Source organism: Schistocerca piceifrons, chromosome 1, assembly GCF_021461385.2.
Source record: "Schistocerca piceifrons isolate TAMUIC-IGC-003096 chromosome 1, iqSchPice1.1, whole genome shotgun sequence".
Lineage (NCBI taxonomy): Eukaryota > Metazoa > Arthropoda > Insecta > Orthoptera > Acrididae > Schistocerca > Schistocerca piceifrons.
In genome coordinates, this window is record NC_060138.1 from 1,123,630,892 (window position 1) to 1,123,643,882 (window position 12,991).

The 12,991-nt window shown below is 44.3% G+C and overlaps 1 pseudogene; it reads left to right on the top strand.

The window, feature by feature from the left end:
• Positions 1 to 12,374: 12,374 nt before the first annotated feature.
• On the top strand, positions 12,375 to 12,492 carry LOC124724918 (annotated as a pseudogene).
• The last annotated feature ends 499 nt before the right edge of the window (positions 12,493 to 12,991 follow it).

Sequence of the window (12,991 nt, forward strand, 5' to 3'; positions counted from 1 at the left end):
GACATTTAGTCAGCGCGAGAGCGTTACGGAGATGCTGAACAAGCTCCAGTGGCGGACACTTCAAGAAAGGCGTTACGCAATACGGAGAGGTTTATTATCGAAATTACGAGAGAGCACATTCCGGGAAGAGATGGGCAACATATTACTACCGCCCACATATATCTCGCGTAATGATCACAACGAAAAGATCCGAGAAATTAGAGCAAATACGGAGACTTACAAGCAGTCGTTCTTTCCACGCACAATTCGTGAATGGAACAGGGAAGGGGGGATCAGATAGTGGTACAATAAGTACCCTCCGCCACACACCGTAAGGTGGCTCGCGGAGTATAGATGTAGATGTAGAAAGTATTTATGTGCTTCTCTGCAAATAGTCATCATCATCATCATCATTTAAGACTGATTATGCCTTTCAGCGTTCAGTCTGGAGCATAGCCCCCTTATAAAATTCCTCCATGATCCCCTACTCAGTGCTAACATTGGTGACTCTTCTGATGTTAAACCTGTTACTTCAAAATCATTCTTAACCGAATCCAGGTACCTTCTCTTTGGTCTGCCCCGACTCCTCCTACCCTCTACTGCTGAACCCATGAGTCTCTTGGGTAACCTTGCTTCTCCCATGTGTAACATGACCCCACCGTCTAAGCCTGTTCGTCCTGACTGCTACATCTATAGAGTTCATTCCCAGTTTTTCTTTGATTTCCTCATTGTGGACACCCTCTTGCCATTGTTCCCATCTACTAGTACCTGCAATCATCCTAGCTACTTTCATATCCGTAACCTCAACCTTGTTGATAAGGTAACCTGAATCCACCCAGCTTTCACTCCCATACAGCAAAGTTGGTCGAAAGATTGAACTGTGCACAGATAACTTAGTCTTGGTACTGACTTCCTTCTTGCAGAAGAGAGTAGATCGTAGCTGAGCGCTCACTGCATTACCTTTGCTACACCTCGCTTCCAGTTCTTTCTCTATGTTGCCATCCTGTGAGAATATGCATCCTAAGTACTTGAAAACGTCCACCTGTTCTAACTTTGTTCCTCGTATTTGGCACTCAATCCGTTTATATTTCTTTCCCACTGACATTACTTTCGTTTTGGAGATGCTAATCTTCATACCATAGTCCTTACATTTCTCATCTAGCTCTGAAATATTACTTTGCAAACTTTCAATCGAATCTGCCATCACAACTAAGTCATCCGCATATGCAAGACTGCTTATTTTGTGTTCACATATCTTAATCTCACCCAGCCAGTCTATTGTTTTCAACATATGATCCATAAATAATATGAACAACAGTGGAGACAGGTTGCAGCCTTGTCTTACCCCTGAAACTACTCTGAACCATGAACTCAATTTACCGTCAATTCTAACTGCTGCCTGACTATCCATGTAAAGACCTTTAATTGCTTGCAAAAGTTTGCCTCCTATTCCATAATCTCGTAGAACAGACAATAACTTCCTCCTAGGAAACCGGTCATATGCCTTTTCTAGATCTATAAAGCATAGATACAATTCCCTGTTCCACTCATAACACTTCTCAATTATTTGCCGCAAGCCAAAGATCTGGTCCTGACAACCTCTAAGAGGCCTAAACCCACACTGATTTTCATCCAATTGGTCCTCAACTAATACTCGCACTTTCCTTTCAACAATACCTGAGAAGATTTTACCCACAACGCTGATTAAAGAGATACCTCTGTAGTTGTTATAATCTTTTCTGTTTCCATGTTTAAAGATTGGTGTGATTACTGCTTTCTTCCAGTCTGATGGAACCTGTCCCGACTCCCCGGTCATTTCAATTATCCTGTGTAGTCATTTAAGACCTGACATTCTACTGTATTTGATGAGTTCCGACTTAATTTCATCCACCCCAACCGCTTTATTGCACTGCAATCTATTGACCATTTTCTCCACTTCCTCAAATGTGATCCTATTTCCATCATCATTCCTATCCCATTCTACCTCGAAATCTGAAACATTACCGATCGCATTTTCACCTACATTGAGCAACTCTTCAAAATATTCCCTCCATCTGCACAAGGCATCCACAGGATTCACCAGCAGTTTTCCTGACCTGTCCAAAATACTTGTCATTTCCTTCTTACCTCCCTTTCGAAGACTGCTAATTACACTCCAGAATGGTTTTCCAGCTGCTTGACCCATAGTCTCCAACCTGTTTCCAAGGTCTTCCCAAGATTTCTTCTGCAAATAGTCTCGCTACCAATTTCAAAAGGACACAACATATTGAGTTCTGCACATGTAAAGGTACTACAGTAATGACAAGTGTGACACACATGCTGAGGAATTAAAAACTAGGGTGGAAACTTCAAATTAATTATGTATCCATACTGATGACAATTTAAGCTGGAAAAAACACATTTTTGAACTTCTAAAACGAACCAGTTGAATCACATTTGCTCTTTGAATCATTTTAGATCTTTTGGTCAGACAAATCAGTGACTTAATATATTTTGCCTAATTTCAATCGGTAATGTCTTATGGAATGCTGTTCTGGGCTACGACATCCTTAAGAAAGAAAGTTTTCATTGCTTAAAAGCGTGCTATAAGAACAATATGTGGTGCCCACTACCGATCATCTTGTAGACATTCTGATTAGACGCTCGAAGAATATACATATGTATTCCTTCACGCGGTTTATTGTAAACAATTCACTAAAGTTTAAAAGAAACAGTAATAAAGGTAATTACAGTAGCAGAAGAAGAAAATGATTGTCTCTGTTCTACAGTGAGGTTGACTTTATAACAGAAAGGGGCGAACAAAGCTGCCACCGAAATCTCTGATCCCTTATCAGTTGCCAACAAAGTTACATACGACAACAAACCTTAAAAGGTACTCGTCGACAATTCCTTCTATTCCGTTGAAGAATTGCTATTTATATAATACGTATAAGGTGGTGGCAGGAATTATTAATTGGAATCTGGAAAAAATGTAAATGATAAGTATGTAGCCTTATTTCGATGAATGTGTAATATGAATGCGAAATGACGCTTCACGCATCATTGCGATTAATCGTACAAGTGATCAATGTAATGTGATGGTGTTCGCTCTCGTTTCGGATAGATATAAATTGTCTTTTTTGCTGTTTAGATTGCAATGTTACGAAATCACGAAATGCTGTAGACACTCTTTAGCCAATTTCATTTTGATTTTTAATCATAGGATACTACGTTTTTTTCGTTTTGTGATGTGCACAATTTTTCATCTATGGGAATTTAAAGCAAGTTTCCAATCCTTACAGCACTTTGAAATCCTGCCAAGATCTGACACAATATTTGTGCAGTATCTTTCAGAAGAATCGGAAGTTACTAATATCATTGTTCGCAAGGTCATTAATGTAAAATAAGAACAGCAATGGTCCCAACACACTTCCGTGGAGCACATTCGAAGTTACTTCTACCCCTGTCGATCTCACTCCGCCAGCCGGTGTGCCCGAGCGGTTCTAGGCGCTGCAGTCTGGAACAGCGCGACTGCTACGGTCGCAGGTTCGAATCCTGCCTCGAGCATGGATGTGTGTGAGGTCCTTAGGTTAACTAGGTTTAAGTAGTTCTACGTTCTAGGGGACTGATGATCTCAGAAGTTAAGTCCCATAGTGCTCATAGCCATTTCAACCATTTGATGGCACTCCATCCAAGACTGCTGCGTCCTCAGTAAAAAGTGTATTGAAAATCAGGTGGACATACAAGGTAAAGAGTGAGGAGGTTCTCTGTTGAATCGACGAGGAAAGAAATATGTGGAAAATACGAACAAGCAGAAGGAATGGGATGACAGGACACGTGTTGAGACATCACCGGAATTATTTATGGTATTAGAGGAGAGGATGTCGTGACGAGCCGCATCAAACCAATCGGAAGACCGAGGACCCACTTTCTAAGGCACTCGATTCATAATCACAAGACGTAGGATATAAAACCCCGCCAGGTTACAGTGATTTAAATTGCCCTGTACCACTTAGCGCCAATAGTGGAACGGTAGCTGCTGTGAAGGTGTGATCGGTTTTCTGCATCTCCCTACAAACGAGAAGATGCTCGTCCCTGAATGACGTCGAAACCTTCAAATTTTACTTCATATTCCGCAGAAAATATAACGCAGAAATAGAGACTTTTGTGCTCAAATACTGCGGCGGAAGAAATTGTCACTGTCTTTACCCAGTGCGTTGCTACGAAAAGCCTTTCGGTGTGTCGCTTCCCGCACGGATTCCGCTGGTCCGTAACTATCCACTTTAACTCAGCCGAGCTGTCACACGGCTCCCAAATTCGGTCAGAGTAGCGGCTAGCAACATGATTTCATTAGTAGTGAAGCTGAACAATCTGGCCTAATACAGAGAAGAAAATGCGTAGTGGGGCTAATTGGATAAGTGAGAGTAAGCACGAAACCACGGAAAGCGAGTAACAGAATAATAGAAACGAAATTGCTTTACGTACCGTCTCCACAGGCGTAAGCAACCTCGGCCGGTTGTGCTGGTGTTGCTGTTTGCACCGGAGACCACCTGCACAGTGGTTACTAAACCAGTCGGACTCAGTGGCAATGCGAAGCGTGGTTACCAGCGACACTGCAGGAAGCTGAATTGCAGGCGATGCCGTAGCCAGGCCCCTGTAGCCACGCCAACTGCAGAGGGCTGCTCATCGATTCCTTGTAGTCGCACCAAACCAGCCACTTGCCGTTCCCATTCCTCGTACTTTAAACTGTCCGCATCTGCCGGTTTTTGGCACGCTCACCCAGTAGTATGAAGCGCAAGACCGCGATTCCCTGTTCCTTTATAGAAGCGAAAGATTTTCTCTAATTACAGAATAAACCTGAGTCTTATGCAGAACCACACTGCATTCAAGAGTAGACTGTAACTTTACATATTATTACCGGTGCAATATGTCCCTCGAACTATCTCAATTATGATTCCTTCTGTGGTTACCATTTGAGTTACATGTTCCGTAGAACATCTGAAAGATTCTTTTATCGAAATGAAGTCGAAGAGTCAGTTTACGGGATATTTATGGATGATTAATGTTAGATTTAATGAACACGTTACTATTTGTAATCCTACTTATGAAGCTACACTTAATTTAGTTTTTTATCTTCTTATTACTGGCTACCAGTTTTTAAGTAGTAATTCGTCAATGGAATAGGAGGCATTTTTCTGGAGAACTGATTTCAAATTAGATTTAAAATTTCCTTCGCTACTTGTCAGACATTTTATGTTATTGGAAAAATGAGCAAAACTTTTTCTTCCTGCATATCGAACTCCTTTCTTGGGTCACTGGCAGCTTTAACAGTGACCAGTAAAGGTCATTTCTCCCTCTATTGTTGTACGTACATAGATCACTGTTCTTCTCAACTTGTGATGGATTATTTATGACGAATTTCATTATCGAATGTATGTGCTGTGACGGTGCAGTTAAAATGCCAAGCTCCTTCAAACCTACATGACGTCCCTGGGTGAACACCACCTGTTATTCTTACTGCTCGATTTTGTGCAATCAATACTTTCTTACTAAGTGATGAATTACCTCAGAAATTTATTCCGTACGACATTATTGAGATGAAATACGCAAAATGTATCAGCAGGTTGGTACGTTCGTTTGCAAGATTAGCAACTATACGAAGAGCAAAAGTAAGTGAACTTAATTGTTTGAGAAGCTTAATAATATACACTACTGGCCATTAAAATTGCTACACCAAGAAGGAATGCAGATGACGAACGGGTATTCACTGTACAAATATATTATACTAGAGCTGACATGTGATTACATATTCACGCAATTTGGGTTCATAGATCCTGAGAAATCTGTACCCAGAACAACCACCTCTGGCCGTAATAACGGCCTTGATACGCCTGGGCATTGCGTCAAAACAGAGCTTGGATGGCATGTACAGGTACAGCTGACCATGCAGCTTCGACACCATACCACAGTTCATCAAGAGTAGTGACTGGCGTATTGTGACGAGCCAGTTGCTCGGCCACCATTGACCAGACATTTTCAGTCGGTGAGAGATCTGGAGAATGTGCTAGCCAGGGCAGCAGTCGAACATTTTCTGTATCCAGAAACGCCCGTACAGGACATGCAACGTGCGGTCATGCGTTATCCTGCGGAAATGTGGGGTTTCTCAGGGATCTAATGGAGGGTAGAGCCACGGGTCGTAACACATCTGAAATGTAACGTCCACTGTTCAATGTGCCATCAATGCGAACAAGAGGTGACCGAGACGTGTAACCAATGGCACCCCATACCATCACGCCGGGTGATACGCCAGTATGGCGATGGCGAATAAACGCTTCCAATGTGCGTTCACCGCGATGTCGTCAAACACGGATGCGACCATCATGATGCTGTAAACAGAACCTGGATTCATCCGAAAAAATGACGTTTTGCCATTCGTGCACCCAGGTTCGTCGTTGAGTACACCATTGCAGGCGCTCCTGTCTGTGATGCAGCGTCAAGCGTAACCGCAGCCATGGTCTCCGAGCTGATAGTCCATGCTGCTGCAAACGTCGTCGAACTGTTCGTGCAGGTGGTTGTTGTCTTGCTAACGTCCCATCTGTTCACTCAGGGATCGAGACGTGGCTGAACGATCCGTTAGAGCCATGTGGATAAGATGCCTGTCATCTCGATCACTAGTGATACGAGGCCGTTGGGATCCAGCACGGCGTTCCGTATTACCCTCCTGAACCCACCGATTCCATATTCTGCTAACAGTCATTGGAACTCGACCAACGCGAGCAGCAATGTCGATATACGATAAACCGCAATCGCGATAGGCTACAATCCGACCTTTATCAATGTTGGAAATGTGATGGTACGCATTTCTCCACCTTACATGATGTTCAAATGGTTCAACGGCGTTCTCTTTCCAGCAAAACAATAAGATATTTTTATATAAAACGCATTTAAATCACACCAAAAAGTATAATTTCTCGTAGCCCTGTACAGTTTCTTAATCCCATCTCCAGTTTTCAGAGCTATCCATACGGAGTTAGGGGTCTGTCTCGGCTAGGAGAATTTATTTTACACTTTTAGTCAAGTCTAAGAACGTGCTGTATTCTAAATTTATTTTTATTTAAATAGTTATTTTATAGTCTTTAGTCCAGTTTGAAAATATGTTGTACTAAATATTTATTTTTATTTGAGTTATTATTTTATTGTTGCAAACTACTGCGATCAGAATCTGACAAGCAGAGACTTGCTGACTGGCCAGGGCCTGTAAACAGTGGTTAGCCGAGTGTGAACAGGAGGATGACAACAAGAGGAAAATGGGCGGTGGGGACGGCACAGCAGGATAAGAAAGTGCAAATGAGTAATCCAAGAGCAAAAACCCAAGGCATAGCGAGATCTCCGATCAAAGCGAGAGTGTGTGATAAGAACAGGACGAGACCGCAGAGAATACACGGAGCACAGTGATTACACTACTGCAGGCAAAGCCGTGGCACAGCTAACTTTATAGTTCGCCCGCGAGCAGTAATTGGCCGTCAAGGTGGGCGTGGCCACGCAGAGGAGTTACTGGCGCCCACAGGGGTAGCGGTGCCACCCGTCGGCCGTCATAGGGTCACGTCCTGATACTACCTGCACAACGGACTAGTCCTGCAGGCCAGCTGAGATGTCGGGCGCTACCTAACATTTTCAGCCCCACCGCGAACCCTATGGGAGCCAGGTCGATCAGACAGACAAAAAAACCAATTAATATTGCATTGTCGTCTGGCAGGGAGCTGTGTTTAAAATTTCAAGTCTCTGGCTCACCGGGAAGTTAGTTTCAAATCAACTGGAAAACTTGTACTGTACAGAGATACAAACAAGAAAGTGACCTAATAAAAACGTGTTAAAAAGAATCTTTTATTTTAATAATCCATAATATTAAGAAAAAAACTAAATTTGCATGCTCGAAACAATAAAGTACAAGACCGGGTGGATGATATTGTGAGAGTGTCTGTGGGTAGTGCTGCTTTATACTCTGCCAGCAAAAAGTTAGTACACTCCCTTAGATGTCTGCAATTCACTCAAGACTTACGTTGCAACAGTGCATATGGAGCTATGACTCTGGCATCCAGTCAATCTACAGATGGCGAATACTGTCCTAGAATAGGTTATGCCCCGCCTGCTCGACCTGTTCACGTATTCTGTAAAAGTTGTTGGTTGATGAGTCGCATGAGTTATTTCTTGTCCCAGAGCATCCCACACGTACTCGTTTGGAGACAAGTCTGGATAGCATGCTGGGCAGGGAAGTTGCTGCACGTCTTGCAGAGCATGTAGATTTTCAGAGGACGTGTTTTGGGGAGGACTGTCCTGTTGCAACAGCACATCATCTTCCTGTTGCAAGACTGGCAAAGGGGCAGGTCTAACAACATTCTGCATGCAACGAGCGCTAGTTAGTGTCCACTCGAGAAACATCAAAGGTGAATGAGAGTTGTAGTTTATCGCCATAAGGCCTCCCTTGGGCCAGTGTATATTGGACAAATACACTCTACATGATAGTGTTAACCAGGTCTACGATGTACACTGAAACGACCATCACTTGCATGCTTTCAAGACTAAAGAACACGATGCACTATTCAGTCTTCCAAGCGATCCTGCGACGGCACCAGTAAAGCCATGCACATCGATGCTTGAGGCGGGTAAGAGGTGGAAGATCGGCTAGGGATGCGTGTGTCCCTGATAACTACTTGGCAACAGTTCGCACTGACACCTCTAGGCTCAAAAGCCCTCTTATGTGTGTTGTTGTAGCTGGACAATCTGCCACTGCTGCCTTTACAATACGATGATCCCGGCGGGCGTCTGTGCTCTATGGACGTCCAGAACCTCATCTAAGTGTGTGAGAACGTTCACGTGACCACTGGTACCAGCATCGTTGCACAACTAACAAAGTGCGTCCAACCTGCGTGGGTATTCTCCAAAACGACCATCCCACCAGTTGGAAGGCCACAACTTCACCCCTTTCAAAGTCACTCATTTGGTTGTAGGAAGCACGAGTATGTATCCATGGCATTGTTGCTTGCTTGTTTCACACGTTTGCACTATCTGAGCCTTCTGGTTTTTCCCCCTTTCTTGTTATTTTCGAACCTTTACAAAAAAAGGTAGGCCGGCAGCGACCTATCTATGCCGCTCTTCGGCCATGGAAAAACATACATGAAACAGGAAGACATAAAAACAAACATACATGGAGGATAAAAACAGGAGACATACGTATTAAAATAAAGGAAGGCGTTCACGGACGCACTGGTTGTATAAAAAAGTTCAGCACTACATACAAACGGAGACACAGAGTTGCACACGTGAACGTAGGAGCACTGAAGCAGAGACACTGATGAACTGATGGGAAGAAAAACACTAGCACAACGGCGACGAACTTCGGCGCACTAAAACACACTGTTTGCCTGAAAAAGCCGGGGTCCTGCCATATGGAAGAGGGAAGGTAGGAGGAAGGAGGGGGAGGATGCCAGTGGGAGAGAAGAAAGGGAGGGGGTGGGGAGAGGGTATGGTGGGGTGTGGAAACCTGGGGAGGAGGGGACGAGAGGGAGAGAGGAGGGAGGAAGTGAGGAGAGAGAGAAAGGAAAGGAGGGTGCCCTGGAGGAAAAACACAGGAGGAGGAAGGCGAGGATTAAATCTGGTAGGAGGGGTAGAGGGAGGGGACGAGGGCATCATCTGGGAGGGGAAGTTGGCGGAAGCCACCGTGGGCAACGGTATGGAGGGTGGGAAGATGGAGAGCGGGTGGGATGCAGGTGTACAGTGCGGCAGTGGACGGGGGTGGGAAAGGATGGGAGAGAGAAGTGGGTGAGGGGAATCAAGCTTACAGGAGGGATCCATATCCGTTCAAGGAAGAGGAGGAGGTTTGGGAAAGGAATTAAGTCATAGATGATCCACATGGGGCTTGGGAGGCGGAGGCGATAAGCGAGGCAGAACGCATGGCGCTCAAGAATTTTAAGGGACTTGTAGAAGGTAGGAGGGGTGCCTTCTGGTTGTGAGCATTCTCTATTAAAGGGTAGGCACAGATGGAGCTCTGGTAGCTCTGTCACTAAGCCACCTGCTGGTGGACGATATTGAAACCATTATCATTACGTCTACTATCCCTCAGGTGGCATATACCGTCATCACATTGAAATCAGCGTCGCCTCTCCAGATGGTGGTGGTTCATGTTCAAGATGAACAAATTTAAGGTACCAATACACCAACCATTATTATTTGATTACACTTTTTGGCAATGGATAAACTGTTGTTCTAAAATAAGATGGAGTATGGATAGTAAGATTCACATTACACTAGTTGTAGGAAAAGTAGGGGCCAGTTTAGATTCATTGGAAGACTGCTTGAGAGACGTATTCACAAAGGAGTGAGCTTGCAAGACTCTCGTTCGACCAGTTTTTGCTTATTGCTGGTCTGTCTGTGACTCACACCACGTTGTATGAATGCAGGTGAAGGAAAAGATCCTGAAATACAATGGTGAACGAGAAACTAGGAGTGTTAAAGGTGCCAGGTGACAAAAACGTAACATTTGAACCAGAGAAGTTTTATTTTTTAAAGGACCCTCCGAATAGTTATTATGTATTTCTTTAACACGTAAAGTCCGAGTAAATGCAGGCAGCTGAAGAATATAATTTTAGAATTAAAAATGTAACTGTGCCACATGATATATCAGACTTCTGAGTTTCACCCTGCTCTGGTGGTTCTGTTTCAATATATATTGTGTAAAGCACAGTATGAACTAAAACAAAGAGATAAATATTTCAATTTACAAGTCTTCCACGATAATAAATCCAACATGAATAAACATTTAGTTAACAGACCAGAACAGTCAATGACTCAGCACAAGAAAACGCTATGAAACAAATGGGCAGTGGCGAAGTATGTACAAACAAAATTTAAAATACAATATCCAGCAGGATTCAGCAACAAGTAATAAAGATAGCCGTGAATACTAAGGCCAGCTCAAATAATACCGATAAATTACAAACTGGACTCACACCTGACAGACACGAATATCTATAACATGGACAGACAGAAAAAGTACATAGTTTGATTTTAAACTGAGATTACTGAGGCTAGGTCCTTAACAGATTGTATAAATGAAATTTGAACGAGAACATACATATGGCTTCAACTAAGACAGGGAAATTAACTTGCAGCTATGCTGAGTACATAATAGATTACACATACTCATAAATTTTCAGTAGGGTTTCAGGTCTCGAAGCTAACAGCCAGAAACAATAGTGATACATAATAAACATTTACCAATGCAATTTAGTGCAACCGGTAAATGACTTTATAAATGAAACTGGGGTCAACTCTGGCCTAAAACACACAGTATAAAGAACTCTATGGGCAGCTGATAGCTCCAAATCGCAGCTTGTACAGTCTGCGCATTAAGTCTCTCACTAAACAAATCCACAAGGCTCAGCCATTCCACTTTGCCCGTGATATCTGTAGATATCAAAAACCAGGCACAATACTGAGACCGTCTTCCATCAAATCCAAGCGACGCATTTCTCGGGCATGAAAATTGACAGTAGCAACACACACTCTCGCTCAAAGTTATAGTAAATTCGGCAGTTGCTTATGGCGTCCACGTCGGACATAACTACCAGCACTTGCCATTGAATGCTCATATTCCAGTTATCGGTGGACGTCAAGTGTGAGCGAGCTCATCTGGACGGCTGTTAATGAAGTCTGCGCGACCGAGAACACGCATGTCCCCTACCGGGATGCGAAGGATGAGGCTGCTTAGATACAGGCAAAGACGTTACATACCATTATAATTAAAGGGAAGGTGGGGGGCCCGACCGCTGTGGCCACGCGGTTTAGGCGCTGCAGTCCGGAACCGCGCGACTGCTACGGTCGCAGGTTCGAATCCTGCCTCGGGCATGGATGTGTGTGATGTCCTTAGGTTAGTTAGGTTTAAGTAGTTCTAAGTTCTAGGGGACTGATGACCTCAGATGTTAAGTCCCATAGCGCTCAGAGCCATTTGAACCATTTGAAGGTGGGGGGGGAGGGGGGAAGGAAACGAAAGGGAGCAGGGAGCGGATCACTGCTGTCAGCTGATCAGGACATTACGCGGAATCAGTAGTGACTGGTGAAAATTGGTACTGGACCGAGATTCGAATCCGGGACTCCTTGTCTGCTAGGCAGCTGCGTTAACCACTGTGCCATCCGGGACACAGTGTTATCGCGGCTGTGCAGACTATCTCGGCACGCCTCATGGCCGATCCACACTCCCATCGAGCACCACCTATCCACAGTCCCTGTCCATTTCCTCCATGCTCGCTACTTTGAGATTCCCGCAGGAGGTCGGACGTACTTGTGTATCCGCACCATAAAAGTCATATCAATTACCCATCTAGGACACTCAAATTATGAACCACGCATTCATATAATTAGGCAACGGCCTTTCCGCAGTGGATACACCGGTTCCCGTCAGATCTCCGAAGTTAAGCGCTGTCGGGCGTGGCCGGCACTTGGATGGGTGACCATCTGGGCTGCCATGCGTTGTTGCCATTTTTCGTGGTGCACTCAGCCTCTTGATGCCAACTGACGAGCTGCACGACCGCATAGTAGCGGGCCCGGTCAAAGAAAACCATCATAACGACCAGGAGAGCGGTGTGCTGACTACACGCCCCTGCTATCCACACGCTCAGCTGAGGATGACACGGCGGTCGGATGGTCCCGATGGTCCACCTGTGGCCTGAAGGTGGAGTGCTGCTGCTGCTGCTGCATTCCTATAATTAGGTTAATATCAGTTTCGATTTGATATCGAAACAGTGCATGGGTCAAATCAGTAGAACAGCAGCACAATTCGTCACGGTTCGTTGTATAAATAGCGATCATGTTAGGGTACACCATTCCACTCCACTGGCAGACGCCACAAGAGAGGTGCTGGGTATCAGAGAGACAGAGAGAGAAACTTGAACATATATGTGATACCGGTATATGTAGACCTTTAAACAGAAGATTGAAGTCGAAAAGCTCTTTAGTATTTGGGGTCTATCCTGTTACA